General features: G+C 35.2%; 1 pseudogene; it reads right to left on the bottom strand.

Annotated features, from left to right (window-relative positions):
* Positions 1-3,856: 3,856 nt before the first annotated feature.
* Positions 3,857-25,112, bottom strand: LOC149203845 (uncharacterized; annotated as a pseudogene).
* Positions 25,113-27,058: the final 1,946 nt, after the last annotated feature.

The raw sequence follows: 27,058 nt of genomic DNA, 5'->3' as shown, positions 1-27,058 counted from the left end.
ATCCTATATGGATGGCCTTTGGACTTAAAGGGACTAGACAAGATTAGCCTGATTGAAGAATGTTTCTAATATATGTGTCTTCCAAGATGAATATGGCTATAAGTTTTGAAGAGCAATGTTGATCTGAATATGTTAAAGATAAGTCCGTGATTTTTTGGTTATGTATTGATGATATGTTTCTAACAAAGGTATATTTATTTTGTATAAGAGGGATTATATTTCTTAAATATATGAACTTGGTGATACCTTTGCCGCAATGGACTATGAGTCCATGGATATTTCCCTAATGAATAATTTGATGAAGTTGCAAGACACTATTTCTAACTTGGTTGATTATTTGATTGGGTTTTTGAGCCACTTGATGCATGAATTACTGGCTCTATTTGAATGGGATGTATTAAATAAATAAATAAACCTTTTGGGTGTTTTGTTGATCTAAATGACACATATGTTTTCATTTCATATTCTGATGATTTCTTCTATGAGAAGCCAAATTGAAGTTGAATAAATAATTGGATGCTAAGCCTACTATTGTCTCTTGGATTCAATCACAATTTCTAATGTTTACTTCTATAAGAATCCATTTGTTATCTATTGGATTTGACCATGGTTGTTGATGTTTGCTTCTATAAGAAGCCACTTGTTGTTTTCTATATTCAACCATGAGTTTTGATGTTTTCTTCTTTGAGAAGCCCCAACTGAAGCTAGATGAATATTTGGATGTTGTTGCTTGCTAAAATTATTGATTAAGTGTTGAAATCCACCATGGATACCTTTTTATTGTTGAGCAGGTTGTTGTTTCTTATGTGAGAAGCCTGGATGGTTGATATTTCCTCTTGGAGAGAGAGCATTGATTATATAGCATCATGAATCTTCCTTAGGCTGCAGTTATGAGACTAATCGATTGGTCGGGAATATTTTCACTCCCTTAGTTCAATTTATTAATAGGCCAGTGAATCCAGTCAACGATCTTGGTTCTGAGGCATAAAGTGATCCCTTAGGTCATGATGACTATGAGACTAGTTTGGTTGCGGACATTGAGTTTGTGATCTCTTCCTTAGGTAGTTGTTGTGAGACCTATGTAGTTTTTGGGGATATTGATCATGAGTTCTCTCCCTTATGTCATGGACCATGAGACTATATAGTTAGGGATTGAAAAAGGGATTCCTCCCTTAGGCTGTGGCTATGAAACCTATGCATTGGTTGGGGAGATGGACCCGATGCATATGAGTATGTCCTCATGAACATGGGACATGTTTGATTGATGGGACATGTTTGATGTTATATTTCCTTATGAAGAGACTTACAATCTCTCCCTTAGGTTATGGCTGTGAGACCTATGGATTGGTAAGGGAGATTGATCTTAATAGAGAGAGAGAGAGAGAAAATTGTACTTGTAATTTCTCCCTTATGTTGTGGCTATGGGACCTATGGTTTGGTCAAGGATATTTATCTTGAGAGAGAGAATGAAAATTACCTACCTGGCTAAGAGGGGTGTTGGAAATATGTAGCCATGGATCGTATTTTTATCATTAAGAAATTGGAAAACTAAATTTAAATTATGCCTCGTAAAATAGATCAAGTCGACCTCAGTTTGCACAAGTTGTTTGGGCTCTTTAAAGGCACCCATTCAACTCCATTTCAATTCTATATAAAGGAGATAATCTATACTCATTTGGATCATTGACTTCTCTAATTATGTCCATTGTTCTAGTGCAAAAATTATATGAAGGGGGTTGAAATAAGAAGGAGAAGAAGGAGGCTTGGCAATTGATCTTGGCTACTGGTTTGTCTGTTCTCTTGATGTTGTTACTTATTATGTATTGATGAACATCAAACTCTCTCTCTCTCTCTCACATAAGGAAATATTTATGGGTTTTCCCCTTTTGGGTTTCACCATAGCCTAAAGCCTAATCTTTGTGCCTTTTGTCTCATTGTCTCATGGTTACTTTCTACCACTCTTTCATGTTATTCGTTGAAATTTTCTTCTGTATAACTTCTTAATGATGCTATGTGAAATCAAATTCTAATTAAATCATAAGAACTAGTTATCATGTTGAAGAAAATTATTTCTAGTTTGTTCCCTAGAAATCTCAACAAGAGAAAGCAAACTTATGTCAATGGAAAACTTGGTGATAATACGGTCTTAGTAGCATGAGGGTGTTAAAGTACATGATAATTTTTTCTTTAAAATTGTTTTCTTTTAGCATATTTTATTATTTTCTTTAATAGTTTTTTATTTTCAAGGTGTTGTAAGAACCCCCATACACTAACCCTTGTGTTATACAAGGATCAATAACAAGCAAGGCAACATACAAGAATGTTCAAGAACCTATTAGATAATATTACTCCAAGAACTTTATCAAATCCTAGTAGTAGTTGGAATCTTTGCTTCTCAGGAAAAGAATATCTTGGTAGCACTCAAATATCTACCTCTCCAGAAGTGATAAAAGAATAAAATATCCATGAGCCACCTCTATAAGAAGATTTAGAAGTCTTCCCTAATCACCTTTTCCAATCCATTGAAGAGACTAAAGAATCATGCGGCAAATTTAGTGGAGATAAGCCATTAGAACCTGAGATCGAGGAGTTATTAACATGGCTATAACCATATCCATCACGCATTCAAGCGGCCAATGATTTGATAGAAAAATATTTGTATGGCATGGAAAAAGGAGGACATACAGAGTGTATTGGATGTGCAAGAGAGCTAAGGATATTGTTTTATATGTTTCTTGAAGACAATTCTTGGCTACGAAACTACACCGAGAAACCAACTCGACCAAACTTTAGGTTCAAGCTGGCCCTTGAACCATAGGGGGCTCCCTCAAGTGTCACGAGGCTTTCTTTAATGTTTTTCACTGTCATTGGACAACAACCTTTGAAGCTCAATGACTAGATCTATTAATTTTTGTAGGTGGTTGCTGATGAGTATCCAATCTCTACTTAAAAATAAGCCCTCTCTTGTTGAAACTTGATCAAAGTGCCAAAGTCCAGTTCCGACAGAATAACATAGATCTCAAAAGTTTGGTAGAGGAATAGAAGAAAATATATGATAATTAAACCTTCATATTGAATACTTAATCTACCGGATATAGTAGATTCCTGTAGAATATTTTTACAACCAAACAAATATACATTCAAGAGATGACAGAAGGCAACAATTAAATAATGCATAGAAGTTGTTTTAAACGGACTGTTCAATTATCTAGTCTCCATAATGATGATAAATTTGTAGCAGGCTATCAGGGAGGTGGATATTCCAACCTCGCATTACCATAGCTCCTATGTTAGTTTGAACATATGCAAAAACACATTATGAAATCACAATGAAAGACATACATGAGAAACAAATTTTGTCATGAAACTAAAGCTAGAATACTTCAATTAAAAATTTTGCAATAGAAGTATTTAAAAAAATGGCAAGGCTTTGGAATCAAAATCCAACCCTTTCTTATTACAAATGAAGCAATATATAGAAAATTACAATCTTCGAGCTATTACTAGCCTTTAGGATACAAAATTAATAAAATAAAACTACTTTTAGCCTAACTGTTACAAATTTTATGAAAACAAAATCAAATAATAAAAACTAATATAATGACAATATCAAAAAAGCTAGAAAGAATATGGAAATGTTGGAGCTATTGGAATCGAATGTCCAACAATGTTTGGACTTTATTCTCAACACATATTCTTTTGCCCAAAAATATTGATTTGTTGATTTGGATATCTAATTTGATCCTTAAATTGTTTGCTCATTGACTTCCAAGAAATATGGATTTGGTTCACTCGTGCCAAATTTCCTACTTCAAATCTAGCAACTACCCTTCAAACAAGAAATCTTTGTCACGTGTTACCCAATTATCCCTAGGTCTACGCTGAATCCAAGATCTGACATCTCTTTGCTAATTTTTAGGATACCTGTGTACACAAAGTTCTAAGCAATAGTAGCCCTTGATATTAATGATGGGATTAAGCAGTGATATACAACTTGGTCAACTTCTATTCTTTCTTGTTTCATCTCTTCAAAGCACATCAAAGGTCTAGTTGGATAAGAAGCTAAAGCCCGTCAACTTATCAAAGTTGTATATGTTTTTATGTTATGCTTCAGACCCAAACTTGACATTTCTTGAAGTCCAGCTATTTCTCTATTTATATCTCCATCCTTGCTATATGCATTGACAAATGATGTGTATGTATGGATATCAGGTTAGATGCCATCTTGAATCACTTTTTGCATCAAATCCATTGCTTCCCATACATCACCTCTTTGAGCCCACCCATCAATAAGAATATTGTCAATATAAGTATTTCTCTAGATCCCAGATGCACTCATTTCCTTTGTGACAACTAACGAATTATGGATCCGCCCTGCCTTACAATATGCCTTGATCAAGGTAGTAAATGATAACTCATCAAGCCTCAAACCCTCAATTTTTATCTTTATGAAGTACTCAAAATCTCTACCAATATCACTAGAAGATGCATAACCTCGAACTATGGTGATAAAAGTACGTGGTGATGGTTTTTCTTCCTCTCCTTACAATTTGATCAAGAATTATAATTGCACAGTCCATGTTACCAAGTTTACAAAATGAATTTATAATAATGTTATAATTTATAACATCGGGTTTGAATATTACTCTCGTCGTATCTTCAAAAATGGAAAAGGAGTTTACACAGTCATTTAATTGCACATATCCATCAATCAACATTGAATATATTTTTTTTTCATGTTTTATAACATAGGCCTCCATTTCCTTGCTTATCTCCAATTCTTTAGAAACTTTTCCAACCTTGGTATAAAAAGGAATAAGACACTTGTAGCTAATAACTAAAGGATCCATGTCATATTCCTTTAGTCTCTAAAATATTGTGAAGTATTTTAATTCATCCTATATAGTGGCATAGTCATCCATCATTGTATGATACAAGTCAAATGACACCTCAAATCCATCTTCCCCTAGTTCCCTAACTAATGCCTTAGATCTCTCCATGTCACCAACTTTGTGTGTATTTATAAATGGGCTCAGGAAATTCAGCTACTCAGGATTTATTGATATTTTGAGAATCTTTTCTTTAGAATTTGTAAACACATATATCTTCCCAGCATCATTATAGTGCCTTGAGTATTACTTCCAGCAAATCTACTAAAGGTTGATCAATTAATCACCCTAAGAGAATTAATCCCTTAAACTTGGTGCAAGAAAGTGTAGACTCTCTGAAAACCAAGAAAATACCAACTACACCCTATCATGTGTTCATCCAGTAGGTATATAACCAAGCTAATCACAAAATTAGCTTTTCCAGTTCGAGAGGAAAAACTACCCGTAGCCATGGGAACAAAGCAGATGCATCGAGGTATATATTGAAGAACCATAGTTTCTCAAAGCAAATTCTTTGCAAAGTTTTTGTTTTCCTTCCCTAAATTGAGTCCGTGAACCAAAATATAGGTTATAATTTCTATCTTTTCATGAAGCCAAAACCAAATGGTGATAGTGGGTTATACTTTAGGGTTCAAAAAATGAATGGAGCACCTCTATGCCATGACCTTGAATTACAAAAAAGCATTATAATACCCCTGTTGTAAGATATGATTGTCATATGATCATTATCATATGCTTCAACAACTTGGTACCATCTGAAGAAACAGACCATGACAGTGAAGAAATCATTTGGGAAATAATTGGCACATGCTACCCTATCTGGCAAGATAAAACCCTACATTGTTAATGAAATTATATCTGGATTATGGAGGGAGGTTTATAGCTATAAGAGGTCTTTTGCTAGAGGATCCCGCAATTCATTGTACTCTAACACATAGAAGAATCTATTTTTTTCAAAACAATATTGTGGACCCCCTCTCGGTTATTAAATCTCGAATTATCTGGGTGGTATGAAATGGAACAAAAACCATTGATTTCGTAGCACCAATCTTCGCCATTAAAAATTTCTTGGACGTTATCCTTGTCCTATCACCATTTTTTTTTGTGGAAATGGGATATATATCACACATGGACTAAATAAAAGGATTTCATGGTGTTTATATACACCAACAATTGTGTCCCATACCAATGCATAGTGCAATCTATTCTCTTATCCCTTGGCTTGGCACCTTGCATAATACATGGAGCGGTAGCTTGACTTGACTTGTGAGTTTGGTTGGCGAATTATGGTGCTTATTGGACTTTCAATGTTCGTTGAACTTGAAGATTGGTTTAGGCCCCTATTTTTGCATAAAATTAATTTTTAAAAATAAATTCTTTTATAAAATCAAATTTATATAAAATAAAATAAAATCATTATTAATTTATTACCCAGCAACCCATATAGAACCATTTTGCCTAAAATATTTCATGTTCCTCAAATTTTGACCGGAAACCAATTGGAAAAATTCATATTTTTTGTTTTGAAAGAGCAATTTCTTTGACAAGAGAAAGCTACAACATTGGTTCCAACTGGGGACTGCTTCACTCTGCGGGATGCAGAGAACCTGAAGACTTGTGCCTTGAATATTTTGGGCATGGAGTCACACCAATCTCATATGCAATCTGAAAATTGTAATTTGTGGACTGAAACCTCTAACCTTCCTATCCAACATGTCTGTCTAGACTTTCAACATTTGATTTTTCAATAACTCTATCACACTAATCTAGAGACTAACTCGCATTGAAATATGAAACTAGAAGTTTCTCAAGTGAAACAAGTAACACTGTTGACTGCAAATAAAACTAAACTAAAACAACTATTGAAGAAAAATTGCACATTAAATGCCTTGAAAACAAACTTATATATTCACACACCACTACTTAACTGAGCTGAAAATGTACACTATCAGGTGTAATCATGCTTCCAGTGCAACTATGTGAGAATTGGATTAACTAGAAAACCACCTTGCATGTCGCTGAAAATCTGAAAGAATATACACTATAAACATTAAATTCCATGAGTTGTTGATACTTATCAGTAAAGATCAATAAGTTGTTGAGACATAAAATATTGAAGAACTCTAATGACTACATATTTGTTTTCCTTAAGAAGAAGAGAAATGTATTGTTGACTGCAACCATCACTAAGTCTTACACAAGCACAAGACTAAAAGTGTTTGACATCTGGAACCAATGGAATTGATAACCCAGTGGAATCACCATATAAATAATGTGGAGTCATTAGGTGAAGGAATTGCAAACCATATCAAATGCCTATTCCTTGTTCACCAACAAGGAATAGATCTAGTCTTGATCGTTCTTCGAGGAATTATTTCTTTGTTACTTTGATCCTCGACAATGATGCCAAATGTTGTATATGTTTCTCGGAGGCAATTCTTGGCTCTGATATTGTGTCGAGAATCCAATTCCACCAAACTTTAAGTTTAAGGTAGCCCTCGAACTAGAGGGGTTTGCCTCAAGTGCTACAAGGTTTCTTTTAACGTTGTTCACTATCACTGGATAGCAGCCTTTGAAGTGCAATGACTAGATATATTATTTTTTGTAGGTGGTTGTTGATGAGTATGTAATCTCTACTAAAAAATAAATCCCTTTCTTTCTCATACTTGATAAATGTGCCAATGTCAAGTTCCGACAAAATAACATATCTTTCAAGAGTTTGGTAGAGGAAAAGAAGAAAATATATGATAATTAAACCTTCGTACTGAATACTTAATCAACCAGATATATTATACAGGTGTAAAATATTTCTACAGCCAAACAAATATACATTCAAGAGATGATAGAAGGAAACAATTAAATGATGTAGAGGAGTTGTTTTAAACATACTCTTCAATTAGATAGTCTCCATAATGATGATAAATTTGTAGTAGGTTGTTAGGGAGGTTGATACTCAAACCCAGCCTTGCCCTAGCTCCTATGTTACCTTGAACATATGGAGAAAAAGATTATGAGATCACAGGGAAAGACATACATGAGAAGCAAATTATGTCATGAAACTAAAGCGAGAATATTTCAATTAAAAATTCTACAATATAAGTCTTTACAAAAATTGCAATGTTTTAGCATCAAAATCCAACTCTTGCTTATTACAAATGAAGAAATATATAGAAAATTACCATCTTTCAGCTATTGCTAGCCTTTAGGATACAAAATTAATAAAAATATAACTATATTTAACCTAACTATTACAATTTTATTGAAAAGAAAATCAAATAATAAAAAATAAAGTAATGACATTCTCAAAAAAGTTGGAAACAATCTAGAACTATTGGAGCTATTGGAATATAATGTCCAAACAAGGTTTGGATTTTATTGTCAAAAAATAATCTTTTGCCCAAAAATCTTCATTTGTTGATTTGGATATCTAATTCCGTCCTTGAACTGTTTACTCATTGACTACCAAGAAATCTGGAGTTGGTTCACTGGTGTTGACTTTCCTCCTTCAAGTCTAGCAACTACCCTTCAAACAAGCAATCTTTGTCACATGTTTCCCAGTTGTCCCTAGGTCTACACTAAATCTAGTATATGACATCTCTTTTCTAATTTTCAACGTACCTGTGTACACAGTCTTTTAAGCAATAGTATCCCTTGATAATAGTGATACCATTAAGCAGTGATATACAGCATGGTCGGGTTCTAGTCTTGCTTGTTTCATCTCTTCAAATCATGTCAATTCTTTGTGTGGATAAGAAGCTAAAACCCATCCATTTATCATAGTTGTATATGTTTTAATGTTAGGATTCATACCCAAAATTGTCATTTCTTCAAGTGTAGCTATTGCTCTACTTATATCTCCAGCCTTGCTATATGCATTGAAAAATGATGTCTATATATGAATATCAGGTGAGATGCCATCTCGAATAATTTTTTGCATCAAATACATTTATTCCCATACATCACCTCTCGGAGCCCACCCATAAATAAGAATATTTTAAAAATAAGTATTTATTTGGATCCCAGATGCACTCATTTCCTTTGTGACTGCTAAAGCATTCTGCATCTGCCCTGCCTTATGGAAAGCCTTGAGAAAGGTAGTAAATGATAACTCATCAAGCCTCAATCCCTCAATTTATATCTTTGTAAAGCACTTAAAATCTCAACCAATATCACCAGAAGATGCATAACCTTGAACGATGGTGATAAAAGTATGTGGTGATGGTTTTTACCTCTCCTTGTGCATTTGATCAAGGATTCTAATGGAACGGTCCATGTTACCAAGTTTACAAAATGCATTTATAATAATGTTATAAGTTATAACATCAGGTTTGAATCTTTCTATCACCATATCATGAAAAATGGCAAAGGCATTTACATAGACATTTAATTTCTCATATTCATCAATCAACATTGAATATATATATATATATATATATATATATATATATATATATATATATATATATCTATAGACACCCCAGGCTTCCATTTCCTTTCTTATTTCCAATGCTTTAGAAACTTTTCCAACCTTGGTATAAAGATGAATAAGACATCCATAGCTGATAATTGAGGGCTCCATGCTATATTCCTTTAGGTTTTGAAATACTACGAGGTATTTTAATTCATCATGTATAATGGTATAGTCTTCAATCATTGTATGATACAATTCTAATGACAGTTCAAATCCATCTTCCTCCAGTTCCCTAAATAATGCCTCATATCTCTCCATGTCAACAACTTTGCTTGTATTTATAAATGGACTCAAGTGGTTCAGCTACTTAGGATTTACGGAGATTTTGAGAATCTATTCTTTAGAATTTGCAAACCCATATATCTTCCCAGAATCATTATAGTGGCTTGAAGATTACTTCCAAGGTATCTAGTGAAGGTCGATTCATTAATCACCCTACAAGAATCAATCCCTTAAACTTGGTGCAAGAAAGTGTAGACTCTGTTAAAACCAAGAAAATACTAAATACACCCTCTCAAATGTTCAATCAGTGGGTACATAAGCAAGTTTATCACAAAATTATATTTTCCAATTCTAAAGGAAAAACTACACATGGATAAGGGAACAAAATGGATTCATCGAGGTATGTACTGAAGAAGCACAGTTGCTTGAAGAAAATTCTTTGCAAAGTTGGTGTTTTCCTTCCCTAAATTGATTCTGTGAACTAGGACCCAGGTTATAATTTCTATCTTTTCATGAAAGCCAAAACCAAATGGTGATAGTGGGATATACTTTAGGGTTTTATAAAATGAATGGAGTGTTTCTATGTCATGATCTTGAGTTACAAAAAAGCATTATAATACCCCTGCTGTAAGTTATGATTATCATATTATCATTATCATATGCTTCAACAACTGGGTGCCCATTTGAAGAAAAGGACCATGACAATGAAACAATCATTCAAGAAATAACTGGCACTTGCTACCCTATCTAGTAAGATAAAACCATGTCAATGAAATTATGAAATTATGACTGGATTGCGGGAGGGGGTTTTATAGTTGTAAGAGGTTTTGTGTTGGAGGCTCCCTTAATTTACCATATGTTGACATGTGGAAGAATCATTTTTTTTTCAAAACAAGATTGCGGAAGCTCCCTCAGCTGTTAAATCTCGGGTGACCTCGGTCGGTCCGAAATGGAACAAAAATCATTGATTTCATAGCACCCATATCTACCATTAAAAATGCTTAGATTATATCCATGTGTTCTCACAATTTTTATTTTGTGGGTGTTATCACTCTAGGAAACTCTCCTAGGTTTTAGATCGGAGATGCCTAGTAACATATAATCTTCAATATTGTTCTCTGAACTATTGGAATGAATGATGGTTTGGATCAAGCTAGATAACCATTTCAACTCTATTTTTTAACTCAATACATGCATGAACACCCTCAGCTCTACAAGGCTTTAAACCACTAATGCTCAATAGTTTGTAAATTCAATGAATAGATGAAGAATACCACCTATACCAGCAAATGCATATATAAACACATATGAATGGCCAGCTACAGGAAGTAAAAGAAGCTTGCAAATATAATTTATCAAAGTAGAGATAAGATGACAGTTATCTGGCCTTAGACACAAAAGAAAACATGAACAAAATGTTCAAGTGCAAGCTTAGAACAGAGGAGAAAAATGGACATTGAACATATAACAGCAAAAGAAGCTTGTATTCACTAGAATGAAGATGAGAATCTTGAAGGAACAGAGTATCAATAATCTCCAGAGGTTGAACCCTTGTTACATTTAGTTTCTAGCCTTTTATAGGCCTTTTACAATGCTCCTGAGCTCTCAAAGGCTCGGAGTCTTAATCTATCCTCTCTGTCCCTTAATTTCTTGATTCCCTGAATAGGCAAGCATGGCTCAAAGGTTTTCTCCTTCTGACAGAGGAATACGCACCTTCAGGTAGTTTGATGCGTTGTCTGGGAGCTCTCTCATGCCAGATATGCCCCATGATGTTTGTTTTGATGAGCTACGTTGGGTTGTTGATGCTTCTGTTCGTTTTGGGCAAGGTGTGTGTGTTATGGTCCTTTCAAATGTTTAGCAATGCATGCTTTCTGTTAACACAAAACAACGCTGCCATATTGTGGACTTCTACCAAAAATAATGATTGTTTCTATTTTAAGAAGAAAACACAGCAACATTAAGAAATCCAGCCCCTCTCTGTCATTTTCGGACTTCAAAATTCCTCAAAAATGGTTTATTCCTCCATTAGGTCCACCCTTCAGATTGTTGTCGCCTATCACAAGTGGCTTGGTCCCTTGCTTCCTTTGTATTTTGAATTACACTTGAAAAACTCTGAAAACACATGAAAATGGCCTTTGGCAGACTTCAAATATTATATATTTCACTTCCCAGACCCTTTCGGGTCTGGGCTTCATCACTATCGGCACTGCCAAGTTCCCCTTTGTATTTCGTTATATAACAAAATACATTGAAAATGCATTGAAAATCGAGTTACAGCTGACCTAAAATGTTATATAATATCATTCCCGAATACTTTTGGGTCTGGACATTATCGCATCGGTGCTTATGAATGTGTAAAGGTCTCACCCTTGGGTGCTACTCTGCTGTGATATTATGATGCGACGATGTCGCAATTGCATACTGCCCAAGCCAAAGGTATTTATATAACATGTCGTATGCGACCCGCCAATCCGATCATTAGAGATCGTTGATCGACGGTGTCTTGCACCCCTTCTTTATGTCGTCCTCTCTGCAACACCGATTACGATTTTCTGCTTATATATGGGCCGTTGATCAGCTAGATCTAACGGCTACTATGCTTTGACTGGTTTTTATGGTTTTTTTCATGGTTTTGTAGTGTTTTTGCCTCGCGATAGCGTATTTCCGCCCTTCCAAGGGCTCTCCTCTTGTGCTTATTTTGACCTTTGGATGATCTTGAGCAAATCTTGAATATTTCAAGAGCATTTTTGGATTCATTGGCATGATTTTAAGCAAATTTGGAGACTTTAAGAGCATATATGGATCCATTTTTGGGCCTTTTGCCAACGAGGCTAACACTAGCTCCTTCTAGGGATGAAATCCTCCCTATGAGGTTTCAAGGATCACAGATCAATGCCTTTCCTACAAAAACAAAATCAAATCTTCCTCCTAGTGTTCCATTGGGCATGGAGTCTATTTTGTAATGAAAATAAAAAACTGGAAAAACATATTTACAATAACAAGGCTTTAAAGCCTTAAATGAAATAAAGTTTCAAGAACCCCCATTTATTGGGCTACCAAAAGTATCTTCTCCTTCTAGACTATGCAAAATAAATGTATTGTTCTACTGAATTTGAGCAATGACAAACAGACCTATCCATAAGGAGTCAAACTTGCCATGATTACCTTTATTTTCCTTAAATGCATCCCATTTAAGCACCCAGTCACCAACTTGGAAATTGTCCACTTTTTCCTTCTTGTTAAAGGTTTCTTTGATTTTCTTCTGATGAGCTTTTGACTTCTCAACCAGCTTCTCTCTGATCTGCTGTAGTTCAACTAGGCTATTCATTCTTCTTACCATGTCATTCTCTTCATCTTGTTCTTCTTGCAAGAATTTAGCCACAGGGAGAATCAGTTGGATATGGAAAACAACATCAACGCCATAAACCAGTTTAAATGGAGAATTCCCTATGGAATTTTGATGGTAACTCTGTCAGCCCATAGCGCAAACTTCAACTTGGAATCCTAGATCTTTTTGTTGTCCTCTAACAATTTTTTTATTACCCTTACCAGACTCTTGTTAGATGATTCTGCCATTCCAGTGCCTTGAGCATAATATGAGGTAGAATGCACCACTTGAATGCAATGGATTTAGTCATGTCCACTAATTCTTTTGCCTTGAAAGCTGCTACATTATCCATGACTAGTTTGGTTGGGCAACCAAATCCAATGAAAATATTCTCATTCAAGAACTTTATGACAACTTAGTGATTGGCATTCTTAGTGCGTATAACCTCAATCCACTTGGTGAAATAATCAGTGGCTACTAAGATCCATTTTTTTTGGCCACAAGAATGTGGATTGGTCTCACCTATAAAGTCGAAGCCTCACTACTGGAAGGGACCATTGACATGTACTAGCTTCAAGGGCAGAGATTTTAGCTGCTATCTTCCTGCAAACCTTTTACACTTGTCACAAGATTTCACAAAAGAAAACAGATCAGAGAACAGAGTAGGCCAATAGTACCCAACCCTCAGGATTTTGTGGGTTGTGGTTTTCAAATAATGATGCCCTCCATAGATCCTAGAATGGAACTGGTGTATGACTTCCACGAATTGTTCTTTATCTAGACACCTCAAGAAGATTCTTGATGTGTCTTTCCAATAAAGAAGATTTTATTTAATGTATAATTTGGTTGATCTAAGTTTAATGGCCCAGGCTTGACTTGAGCTAAGCCCTGGAGGGACTTCTAGCTTTCGCAAAAAATGAACTATGCTGGAATACCATTCACAGGTGGCTAGATTTTCATCCAAAGACTGATTCAACTTTTTCTCTTCTGCTGCTCCCTCTGTATACTCATCATATGAATTTAGAACCATGCAATTTATTTCCAACAAGCTGCAATTTTCTTCAGCCATAAGTTTAGCCAAGCCCTGGCCTTTGACAAGCTTAGTGGGCTTCACCTCTATGTTAAACTCTATGAAGTTTTCACTCCATTTAGCTCTCTTTCCATCAATGTCTGGCTGAGTTAAGACATCTTTTACTGAGGTTGAAGGTACATATGCAACTACTTTGGAATGCAGAATGTAAATTCTAAATGCCTTTAAGGATTTTATGAAAGCATAAGCTTGTTTTTCAATAAGGTCATACCTTAGTTCAACATCCCTTAGAGTTTTGCTGAAAAAGGCCACGGGGTGCTCTATGCCTTCATCATTTTTTGGCAACAAAACTACCGCAAGTGTATCATAAGAGGCAAAAGAGAAGATACAAAACTCCTTAGTGTAATTTGGATTGATTAGAGTGGGAGATTCCATGATAGCTTGTTTGATGGCTTCAAAAGAGCTTCTTGAAGCATCTGTCCATTTTATTTCTGATCCTTTCTTTAGCATGGAAGTGATGTGCTTTACTAACTCTGCAAAGTTTGGAATGAACCTCCTTACAAAGTTAATCTTACCCAGGAAGGATTAGATGTCCCTTTTTGACCTTGGGATGGAAAATATCTAAATGGCTTGAACGCCTGGTGGATCAATCTTCACACCTTCAGCAGAAACAATATGTCCCAGAATTTTGCCTTCTTCTAAAACAAACTGTGACTTCTTTGGGTTCACCAAAATTCCAAACTGTCTACACTTTAGGAAGACCTTCTTCAAATTCTATAAATGGTCTTTGTGATTGTTGGAGAAGACTATTATGTCATCAAGATAAATAAGGACAAACTTATCCTTATCTCCCACAAAGGCTATGCCCATGGCCCTCTGAAAAGTAGCCCCAGCATTCATCAGTCCGAAATGCATCTTGGAGTACATGAAAGTTCCCTAAGGGGTGGTGAAGGCGGTCTTTTCCTGATCTTCAGGATGTATAGCAATTTGATTGTAACCTGAAAATCCATCTAAGAAAGACATGACTCTAGCCCCTGAAACTCTTTGCAGCAAGCGTTCCATCTTAGGCAGGGGGTAGTTATCCTTTTTAGAGCACTTGTTCAGATTTCTGAAGTCAGCACAAAACCTGATTTCTCCATTTCTCTTTCTTACTACCACAAGGTTAGCTATCCACTTTAAATACCTCAGGGGAACTATTATTTTGGCATCCAATAGCTTCTTGATTTCTTTCTCAATCAAAGGCAATAAGAGAGGGCTGATAGGTCTTAATTTCTGCTTGAAAGGGATGGTGTTCTTTTCCAGTGGAATCTTATGTTGAATGATGTGTGCATCATAGGTTTTAAGATCATTGTATTCCCAAGAAAAATTATCAGTGAATTGCTTCATGAGGGTTGAGGAAAAATGAGTGGACAGATTTATGTATTTCGAATGGGATGGGATCTCTATATTGTGTTTACAAATAACAAACTCATTTTTTCTTTTGGCAGGCTTATAAGGCACATCATTATGATCGAATAGCTTCTCTAGAGGCACCAATCCCTTTGGTATATGGTTACTAGGCAACTGGATAATGGTTCCTCAGCGGATCTTGTTTTTTACCTTGGAATGGCCACATTCTTCCATGGTTTCATTTTCTTGGTCGATGTGCACTTCAGAAAATTCCTCAAAAACTTGTAAAGACCTGTTAATTTCATCATCGTCTTCAAAAACTTTCCAGTATTTGACATTGTCAGGCAGAGATGGTCTATGTTTAACCTGAACTTCATACATCAATTTAGGAGGCAAAGGAGGAATAAACTTGCTAGTAGACACAACAAGGGAGATGGCAAGCTAGTTCTTCAATCTCGGAATGTAAGAAATGCTGAAATTATTAAAAGAATCCTTGAGCCTCCAACCTCATGCTGAGTCCCAAAACTGCCTCTTTTTCAAGCAATTTCTTCATCCTTCTTCCCTTGTTTTCCCATGCTAGTGCTTCCTAAACCATCAAAATATATTGCATGATTGATTCCAAGAGTACATTTTAGTGATTTTCAAATTATATTATTATGTGTGTTATTTGGATAGGGTTTTATTTTTCAGCGACGGATTGTAGCCACTTTCCACAACTAACTGGCAATTCCGCAGCCATCTCCATACTTTTGCAAGTTACAGGTGTCAAGAAGAGGAACGAGCCACATGGGTAGCTAAGGAAATGTCAGTACATGGATAGAGTCCTATTCGTTTGATCAAATTCGAGGAGAAAGACCCTGGTCAAAGGGGAGTCAACGGAGAAATCCTATAACAGCTAGAACTTTATTTTGGCATGCAATTGAGTCTGAGGCATGTTCCTGAAGCTAAGGATTTGTTCTGCCACCTGCATAACCATATCCAACATCCATATTTAGAGATTAACTGTTTATGCCAACCAGAAACTAAATTCTTGGGTGCACGACCTGTTCACGTGTCTACTGTAGAAGATTTTCCTCTTAGAAACAGTTATGAATTTCTCCTATAAATTCTAGCGGTTTGAATGCAGAACTAGTTAATGTTTTACTACTGAAGTAGTGTGATTTCCATTTGTAATCAAGAGACATACAGTCCTCTGTTTTGATATACAAAAACTCTATTTTCTTATATGGCTACCTGAGCGTGTGAAGTAAATTTGCGTTGCTAGTCCAAGGCCATGCAGAGGGCCCCTGCGTGGTTGAGGTTCCTTTCTATTTCTGTGTATTTACATTTGTTGCTTTTCTTTCATTCAGTTGTATATTCCTTTTGTTTTCATTTATGTCCATAATCGTTCTAACATTGTATATATTGCAGCTTTTGTCACTTGTTTTTACTAACCCTGATAAGTGCATTTTAGTATCACAGTAGTTCTTTAATTTCTTTTATGCTCGAGCTTCTTAGTTGTAGTTTTGAAATTGTATTAAGTAGCATCTTTAGACTCACTTCTTTTGTTGTTCTTTAGTTTTCAAGTTCAAGTTGTTTTATGCTTTTTAGGATAGTCACTCATTACATAAGTGCATGTTTTTGTAACCTTTAGTTGATGGTTTACCCTCAAACTAATTGGTGAAATATGGAGTTTATGAATGAGATTTTCTTGCTATTCAGTACCTTTTCCTTCTTAGTATAGTCACTCATATTATAAGCTAATATTTCCAAAGCCTTTTGTTGATGATTGATCTTCAAACTTATTGGCGAAGTGTTATTTTTATAAATGAGATTATGTTTATAAATGAGATTCCTTGCTTTTCATTAGTTTAGAGTTAGATAGTTTGATGTCATTTTCTCATGATATAAGCTAATATTTCCAAAGCCTTTCATTGATGATTGATCTTCAAACTAATTGGTGAACTGTTATGTTTATAAATGAGATTACTTGTTGTTCATTAGTTTAGAGTTAGATAGTTAGATCTCATTTTCTCATGGTATAAGCTAACATTTCCAAAGCCTTGTTGATGATTGATCTTCAAACTAATTGGCGAAGTGTTATGTTTATAAATAAGATTACTTGCTATTCATTAGTTTAGAGTTAGATAGTTTGATGTCATTTTCTCATGATATAAGATAATATTTCCAGAGCCTTTCATTGATTATTGATCTTCAAACTAATTAGCGAAGTGTTATGTTTATAAATGAGATTACTTGCTTTAGAGTCACAAATAGTATAGTTGTAGTTTCAGTTTTGTTTTTTCCTTTAGTTTAATTGCAGTAGTTCGACAGACTTTAATTTTGCAAGTAGAATAGACACCAGAAATAGTTTTGCTTCCAGTATTTCATTCTCAGTTTGATAGAGATAGCTGCACTGCCATTTTATCATTCAAGTTTTGATTTTTTAGATAGTAGTTATAAGAGTCTTTTAAGCTCATATTTTGGAAACCATTACAATAGCAAGAAGATAAGCTTTGTCTTCGCTTTGTTGTTTTGAAAACTCCACTTCCAAACTTGGCCTAAAAATCACTTTTAGACTCCTACTTCAGTAGTAGATTAAGATTTCAATTACATTGTAGAACTCTAGGAGTCAAAAGAAAAAAACCCCAAAACAGCATAAACTTGAAAATAGTGAGGTAAGAAAGGGTTATTTAGCACATATAGTGCACTACACTTCATTAGTTTACGACACCCGGATTGATAATTTATGTAGCAATTTAGGACACTAAATTGACTAAACATTTTGGCGTCGTTGCCAAGGTATAGCTAGGTAGCCTTACTTCTTACATTCATAAAAATAAAAAATAAAAAAAAACAAAACAAAACAAAAAAATGACATGCATAGAGAAAGAGATTCTAGGGGTAGATTTATAGCTAGGGGCAGAAGTTCGATTTTCACAACTCCAACTACTCCACCAAGGATTAGAAAGGACACACCTCCATCCCAGACTCATACTCCCAGCCTTAGGATTCCTAGAATTCAAGGGGCAGCAACTCAATTAGAAGATTCTCCCACTTCATCTACTAAACCAGATCTAGGAGAGGAACCATTTTTCACCTCTATAGGGGAGCCTATTGTAGTTGAAGAAGTAGGAGTACCTAGAGAAGAAGAAGAAGTAGAAACTCTCTCTCATTAGCCATTAATAGAAGAACCAGAAGATTCTGAGGAAACTATCATGGCAGAAGAAGAGAAAGATGGAGAATTTTCACTATTTGGAGGAGGGGGTAGAGGTAGAGGTAACAATGGAGGAGGTAGAGGAAATAGGGAAGGAGATAACTCATTTGGATTCCCTATAGTAGATGAGGAAACACATACAACAATGAAAAACATTTCACCATCTGTCCTCTCAAACTTTTATGGGTTGAGAAGTGAGGATCCTAAAACATTTTTGTTTGAGTTTGAAGTCTTATGCCGAACTTATGACTATCTAGAAGACTCTCAAAAACTCATATTGTTCCCTTCAACACTAAAAGGGGTTGCTTTGAAATGGTTTATGGGATTAGTCACTCAATCCATTAGGACTTGGAATGATATGAGGCGGGCATTTTTGGATAGATACTTGGATTATTGTTTTCCTACCAATCATAAGGATGAGGTATTAAAAATGATGCAAAATAAAGATGAAAACTTAGAGGATTTGCTTGAGAGGTTTAACTACAATTTAAAAAGAGAAAAAATGAGCAATTTAGATGAAGAGACCTTGAAAGCTCTTTTATTGAAGGCCATTAAAGATGAATTGATAGATATCCTTAACATGATGGGGAAGGGAGACATCTCTCAACTTCCATTGAATGACATAGAAAAACTATGTGTCCATCTCTCAAGTGGGAAATCTAAAACTAGGAAAGGACCTAGAGATCCTTCTCTTATTAGAGCAAACAAATCTGCAACTGGAATTGTAAGTACAGAAGAAATTGGCAATATGCTTGATGAGTTAAAAACTGATATCTTAGGGAGTCTTAGTGAGCAGCTAGACACCCTCAAAATCCAAAACAAGCAAAAAACAGAAGCTGATGCTTTAGCCACCTTTTGTCCAAAATGCAAAAAGAAACATGCTCTAATGGAATGTCCTTTAGATGCAAAAATTGTAGAAACTTGTATGATTTGTTCATAAAGTCATGAGACCTGGGATTGTCCTTCAATCCCAGGTCTTAAGGCTGTCTTTCAAGAGGAAGTAGTCCCAAATTCTATAGAACCTCTTTGTTTTATTGCAAGAAGACCTTGGAAAGGGCCACAAAATCAAGGATTTAACAATCCAATGAATTTTCAGCCCCCACCAAACTAGAATTCTTGGCAACAACCTTGGCCTCAACCTCAAATTCAGTATCAATCTCAACCATGGGCACAAGGGGTGCAAAATCCTTATGGGAGATTTGCTCAATATTATCAATATCCTCCATCTTATCAGAGCTATCCTCCCCCACAAAATCAACAGCAAAATCGACAACCACAACTTCCAAATCAAAGCCCTCACCTTTCATTACCATTTCCACAACAACGACCTCCACAACAAAGTCAAAATCCTCAACTCTTACTTCCATTTCAACAAAAGACAAATCAACTACCAGCCCAACCATTTCCAAACCCCAATAATAAAATCCCTTAGAATGCTTACATGGTAGAAGGACAACAATTTCCTACTTACATGATTGTTCCTCTAGAACTTAATTATGTTCAACTTAGATATGGTAGGATTCTAGAAAAGGAAAAACCTTCTATAGATATTCAATAGAAAGATGCTTCTGAGGAGGACTCTCTGAAAGTTAATAAAAGTTTTGAGGGAACATCCCTTCAAAACCAAATCATTCAAAAAGAAAAACAAAAAGAGTCAATAAACACAACTCCTATAGTTGAGCAACCTGCATCTACTTCTACACCTCCTTTTCCTGAGAGATTACAAATTGATAGAGGAGTGGAAAAGCAGATCTTGTTGCCCAATTATGATTTCCTAGATGAATTAAAGAATGTCTGTATCAAGATTCCCTTATTACAAGCCATTACAGAAATTACTTTTCTATCAAAAACAATAAAGGATTTGAGCATCAAAATACCAAGTAGAAAACCAAGAGACACAAAAAGAATTCACCTGGTAGGAAAAATAGCAGATATCATGATGGGAAAGATTACCATGCAGAAATATGTAGATCCAATAAGTCCAATTTTCAAGACACACATAAATGGGATTGAAATTCCAAATACATTGATTGACTTAGGGGCAGCTATAAACATTATGAGTAGATAGACTATGGAATGGCTTAAACTTCCTAATCTTCTTTACACACCTACCTTATTGAAACTTGCAGATAGATCGGTAATAAAACCAGATGGTGTGCTAGAAGACATTTCAGTCTCCTTAGATTCTTGGGAATATCTTGTTGATTTTATGATTTTAACTCCCAAGAATAATCTAGGAGGACACCCACTTATCTTAGGAAGACCTTGGCTGGCCACAGCTGATGCTTTTATTAGTTGTAGATCTGGCGACATGTATATTTCTGATGGTAGTTCAACAAAGAAATTCACTTTGTATCCTCTAGCAAAAGTAATCACAGAAATAGATGACAAAGAATGGGTCGATGATGAAGATGTTATACAACCCGTCTTTACTATATCATAAATTAGTGAGGATAGTCACATTTTGAACACATTAGAAAATTTGGAAACATCTTCAGAATATGATCATGCACAATGTTAGGTAAATTCTAATATTGAATACTTGTCATCCAGGCAAATGTCTCTTTATTCTATGGAAGAGTTTGGTATCTCTACAATTGAAATTTTTCCAGGTATAACATTGAACATAAACAAAAACTTGGAGAAATTACAACAAGAGGAGCTAACCAAAATATTACAAAAACATTCTGCTGCATTTTCGTGGGAGTATATTGATATGAAAGGTATTGACCCTAAGACTTGTATCCATCATATCTATATTGAGGAAAGAAGTAGACCAATCAGACAACCACAGAGAAGGATGAATCCAAATCTTAGGGAGATTGTGAAAGAAGAGCTCCAAAAACTACTCAATGTAAGCTTCGTTTACCCAATCTCAAATAGCCAATGAGTTTCTCCTTTGGTAATTGTGCCTAAAAATAATGGTAAGTGGAGGGTGTGCATTGATTACAGAGAATTGAATAAAACAACCTTGAAGGATCACTTTCCTTTACCCTTTATAGATTAGGTATTAGATACATTATCAGGTAAAAAGTAATTTTCATTTTTGGATGGTTTTAGTGGTTATAATCAAATTCAAGTAGCACCTAAAGATTAGGATAAGTCCACATTTACTTGTCCATGGGGAACTTTTTCCTACCGAGTGCTCCCTTTTGGATTATGTAATGTACCCTCAACATTCCAAAGAGAAGTACCAGGAATATTTTCTAATCTAATACATGATTGTGTAGATGTATATATGGACGATTTTACAATCTATGGTACACGTTTGAAGAAGCCTTGGAAACTTTGGAAAAAATCCTTAAAAGATGTAAATAAACAAACCTTTCATTAAGCCATGCAAAATGATTTATGATGTTTACGGAAGGTATTGTTTTAGGACATCACATTTCAAGAGATGGGATTAAAGTAGACAAATATAAAGTTGAAGTCATCTCTAAGTTACCAATTCGAAATTGCCAAAAAGATGTTACAAGTTTTCTAGGATTTACAGGATATTACAGAAGATTCATAGAAAACTTTACTAAAGTGGCATCTCCACTCTTCAAATTTCTTACAAAAGATTGTGAATTAAAGTGGAATCCTGATTGCCAACTAGCATTTGAAGCCTTGAAAACAAAAATATCTAAAGCACCTATCTTAAAAGGACCAAACTGGAAACTTCCTTTCCATATTTCTACAGATGCTTCAGATATAGCTCTAGGAGTTGTACTAGGAAAAAAATACTTGATTCCTTATGCCATTTACTATACAAGTAAGAATTTGACTCCCACTAAGTTGAATTATACTGTGACTGAAAAAGAGTTCTTAGTTGTTGTTCATGCAATTAACAAGTTTATACATTATATAATAGGCTATGAAACTTTTGTTCATACAGATCACTTTGCAATTAGATATTTGATGAATAAACCTATTACTAATGGAAGAGTTATAAGATGGCTTTTACTTTTGCAAGAATTCAATATTATTGTGCTAGATAGACCTGGAAAACAAAACACAATAGTTAATTTCTTGTCCAGGATTCAGAATATCAAAGAAGACTCTCCATTGAGGGTAAGTTCCCTGGTGAATATCTATTTACAGTAACTACTCAAACTCCTTGGTTTGCAGATGTTGCTAACTATTTGGCTACAGGGAAGTTACCTTGACATTTATTTCCTAGAGAGAAAAGAAAGGTTATTCAAAATAGTTCAAGATATTCATGGATCTCTAAGGAATTGTATAAAATAGGGCCAAATCTTGTGATCAGAAGATGTGTCAGGGAAGATGAAATGCCTGATATTCTTAAAGCATGTCATAATGAGCCATGTGGTGGACACTTTGCTGACAGGAGGATAGCCTATAAAATCCTTTCTTTAGGATATTATTGGCCATCCATCTTCAAAGATGCAAAAGAATATTTCAGAAGGTGCGCCAGCTGCCAAAGGGTAGGGAAACCTTCTCCCTCAAAGGAGATGCCATTACAACCTCAGGTACTTATCAAACCCTTTGAAAAATGGGCTTTAGACTTTATTGGACCTATTAATCCTCCATCCAAGCAGAAAAAAATGTATATTGGTATGTACTGATTATGTCACCAAAAGAGTAGAAGCCAAAGCATTACTTTTTTCTAACGAAAATACAGTAGTTAGTATTCTTTTTGAGGATATTTTTACTCACTTTGGTGTTCCAAGAGAAATTTTGACAGATCAGAGATCTCAATTCACATCCAAAATGATGGAGAGGCTTGTGGAAGAGTACAAGATCAAGAATAGGAAATCCACTCCCTATCATCCATAAGAAAATGGTCAACTAGATTCTAAAAATAAAGTGATTGAAGGAATCATCACCAAGACTATGCATCTACATAGAAGAGATTGGGCAGAAAGGCTTCCTGAAGCCTTGTGGGCCTATAGAACTACATGGACAAATACAACGGGACATACACCTTATGAACTTGTTTATGGAAAGAAAGTCCTGTTCCCCATTGAGTTCCAAGTTAAAACTTTCAAGATGGCAGTTAAGTTGGGAATGGATCTATCAGAAGCTCAAAATCATAGACTAGAGAAATTGAATGAACTTGATGAAATCAGACAAGAAGCAGTTCAAAGGACTGGTCTAGTTCAACAAAAAAGAGCTAAATGGCATGACAAGTACATCAAGGAAAGAAGGTTTCAAGAAGGGTATTGTGCATTGCTATTTGATTCTAAGTTCAAGGATTTTCAAGGTAAATTTCAAACTCATTAGCTTGGGCCATATGAGATTGAAAAAGTTTTCAGTAATGGAGTAGTAAGAATCAGAACCATAGATGAGCATCAAACTCCTCTCCTTGTGAATGGTCATAGATTGAAGATTTATCAAAAGCCAATCTCAAAGGAGAAGTTTATTAAGATCTTTCAAAATAATTCTGAAATGAAGTTGGTGAAGAAGAATCATTCTTCTCCACCAACTTAGTCTTTGTTCTTTTCATCAATTTAAATATATATATATATATATATATATATATATATATATATATATATATATATAGATATAGATATAGATATAGATATAGATATAGATATAGATATAGATATAGATATAGATATAGATATAGATATATATATATATAAGCTTGAAAACCAATCACTGATTGGCATCCTTATACAGAAAATACAGGGTGAAAATCAGAAGACTCTGACACCCTATATTTTCCAAAAAAAAAAAGAGAGAAGGTCCTTCATTTTATTCATGGTTTATTTCATTCCATTCCATTTTATTTCTGCAAATTTCACTCCATTTCACCACCACATTCCATTAATAAATTTTTCTTCAGTATTTCTTCATATCCACTTTTCATTTCCATTCTTCCATATTTCATCCATACAGTCATTTTCTATTTTTCATCAAGTTATATTTCATTCACTGTGTTACATTCCACAGTTGATCTGATTCCGCAGCTAATCTTGTTTTGCAGTCAAACTGACTCTGTAGTAACAGTTGGATCAATAGCCAAAAATAAAAATAAAAAGTCAGATGCAGGTATTGAAGGAGAAATCTTTTGAAGACACAACAGCACCTAAGCACCTACAAAAGCAAACAATCAAAGGTTAGCAAATGGAAAAGGTATGGTTCCAAAGGTGAGAATAAAACCTATTTCAAATAACACTATAAAAACATAAGTTATATAATTTGAATAATCGCTACTCCTTAACATGTCATGATGCGATTTGATTATCGTCATAACTCCACCATGCCTTCCAACTTAATTCTTAACAGTATCATGATTTGCCTCTGACTTTAACTTGTACTTTACTGTACTTTCCTACTTCACCTGTTTAAACAGCTAATTATGGGAACATAACTCAGTTGAATACAGCTCTGTCACACACCAAGTTTCTCATTTTCTTACTCCCGCAGCCTTCTTATGAATGCAAAGCACTCAGAGTTCATTCAGTTTTCAGTTCTGTGCATGAGTAATACTCTACCTCCACACAGTCTACGTGTGCACCAGTCCTTACGTCCTCCACACTATTCCCGTGCATACGCTCTTCCTGTTTCGTATACCCTCCATACTTCATTCCACAGCCATCGATTTTATCCACAGTTCTCTGGTATCCCATTTCCATCCCTATAACTGCTCTGTTCCCATATAACCACCGTTTACAGAGTTTCTACATAGTGAAGAAAAGTAGAATGGGTCTCATTGTAAGATCAGAACCCATAGGAGTCAAGTTTATGGAGGGATACCCTCAGTTGAAGGGGACATTGAAGAAGGCTAGCTGGCTTAATTTTATCATGAAATTCAATGGCCATCACAGAGAAGTCACCAAAACATTTGCAAGGTGTTTTGATGGGGTAGAAGTGGAAATTGGTGATGTGAGGTTCTCAGTGACTGAATCTTCCATTGCATTTGCAACCGAACTTCCAAAAGATGGAGAAAGGTGGTTTAAAAATAAGGAATTTGATGATGAGGCTTAGAAAGTTATTCTTCGAAGCCCAGGTATGGATATCTCAATTTTCAAAAGAGGAATTCCTATCTCAGCATTAAAGGATAAATGGAGTAGTTTGCTCTTGATTATTCAGAAATTTATCACTTGTGAGGGTAGATATGGTTCAATGTACATGTATCACATAAGGTTGTTGATGAACTTTTTAAAAGGTGAAACCATCAATCTCCCTTACTTTCTGTTGAATAGCTTAAGGAAGATGTCCACCATTGTTCAAAAGAAGATAGAAGATATAGAACCTCACCTTTACCACCATGGTCTCATAAAAATCTTAGTTGAAAATCACTTGAAGGATATAGGAGACACATGGGAAAACTTCCTGATCAGGAACTTTTTCCAAGATCCACCTGAGTTACCTGAAGGGAGTTCAGTAAAGAAGAGTGGGAGGAGGAGAAAAACTCTTGCAATCCAAAATACTCCTACCATTTCAGCAAAAGAAAACAATGAGGAAGAACCTCTCTCTGAAACTCTAACTGAGGTCATGAAGCAAACAAAATAGAGAGGAAAAATAAAAAGAAAAGTTGAAGAAATTTATCAAACTCTCGAGCCTTCACCAGAAGAGGAACAATTGCTCTCTGAGAAATTAGTCCACATTAAGTTACAGTCCAAGAAAGAAAAATAAAAAGGGAAAAGAAGATAGGTCATAGAAGAAGAGAACATATGCACACAAAGTCTAAGGAGAAGCTTTAGGCTTAAAAGAAAAATGAAGAAAACAAAGACAAAAGAAGCCCAATTCATAGACTTGGAAGGGGAGACTCCAACTCATTCACCAGATAACACCTCATTTGAGCAGAGTCCACAATATTCTCCTTCTCCTCAACTAGACTTTGAAAGCAGTCCCAGAAAAGCATCTCCAGAGATTGACCAAGCTCAGCAGCAAATCTATTATTATATTGAATCATTGGAGCAGAATAACACAACAGCAGATCAGGGGACTTCATCTAACCAGCCAGTTATATCACAGGAAACTCCGGTTCACTCACTAAAGCAAGAAATCTATGAATTAGAGGTCTTAAACAGACATATTCAGAAGGAAAATGAAGTCTTGAAGGAAGAAAACAAGTTGGACAAAATCATTCATGACAATACCATGCTTCATTTGGGTCTATGGCATAAGAAAAACAGAAAATTGAAGAAGAAAAATAGAAAGCTAAGCCGAGCCCTCATCAACCTTAAATATAGACTCCTTATGAGAAAGCCTAGAATGGTAGTGGCAGCAAAGAGAAACAAGAAAAGGTTGGATTTTCTAGCTGAGGTTTCAGATAAGATGTAGTAGAAGAAGGATTGTTACAATTTTGGATGCATGAGGACATGCAACAGCTTCACGGTGGGGGTATGTTGAGTCCCAAAACTGTCTCTTTTTTAAGCAATTTCTTCATCCTTCTTCCCCTGTTTTCCATGCCAATGCATCCTAAACCATCAAAAGCCATTACATGATTGATTCCAGAAGTACATTTTAGTGATTTTCAAATTATATTATTATGTGTGTTATTTGGATAGGGTTTTGTTTTTCAGCTACGGAATGTAGCCACTTTCCGTAGTTAACTGGCAATTCCACAGCCATC

The sequence above is a fragment of the Pinus tabuliformis genome, chromosome 2_1 (assembly GCF_031772625.1).
Source record: "Pinus tabuliformis cultivar Carrire ecotype Pingquan chromosome 2_1, CPIR1, whole genome shotgun sequence".
NCBI lineage: Eukaryota > Viridiplantae > Streptophyta > Pinopsida > Pinales > Pinaceae > Pinus > Pinus tabuliformis.
The sequence above is the reverse complement of the archived record's forward strand: the minus strand, read 5'-3'. Positions and strand labels throughout refer to the sequence as shown.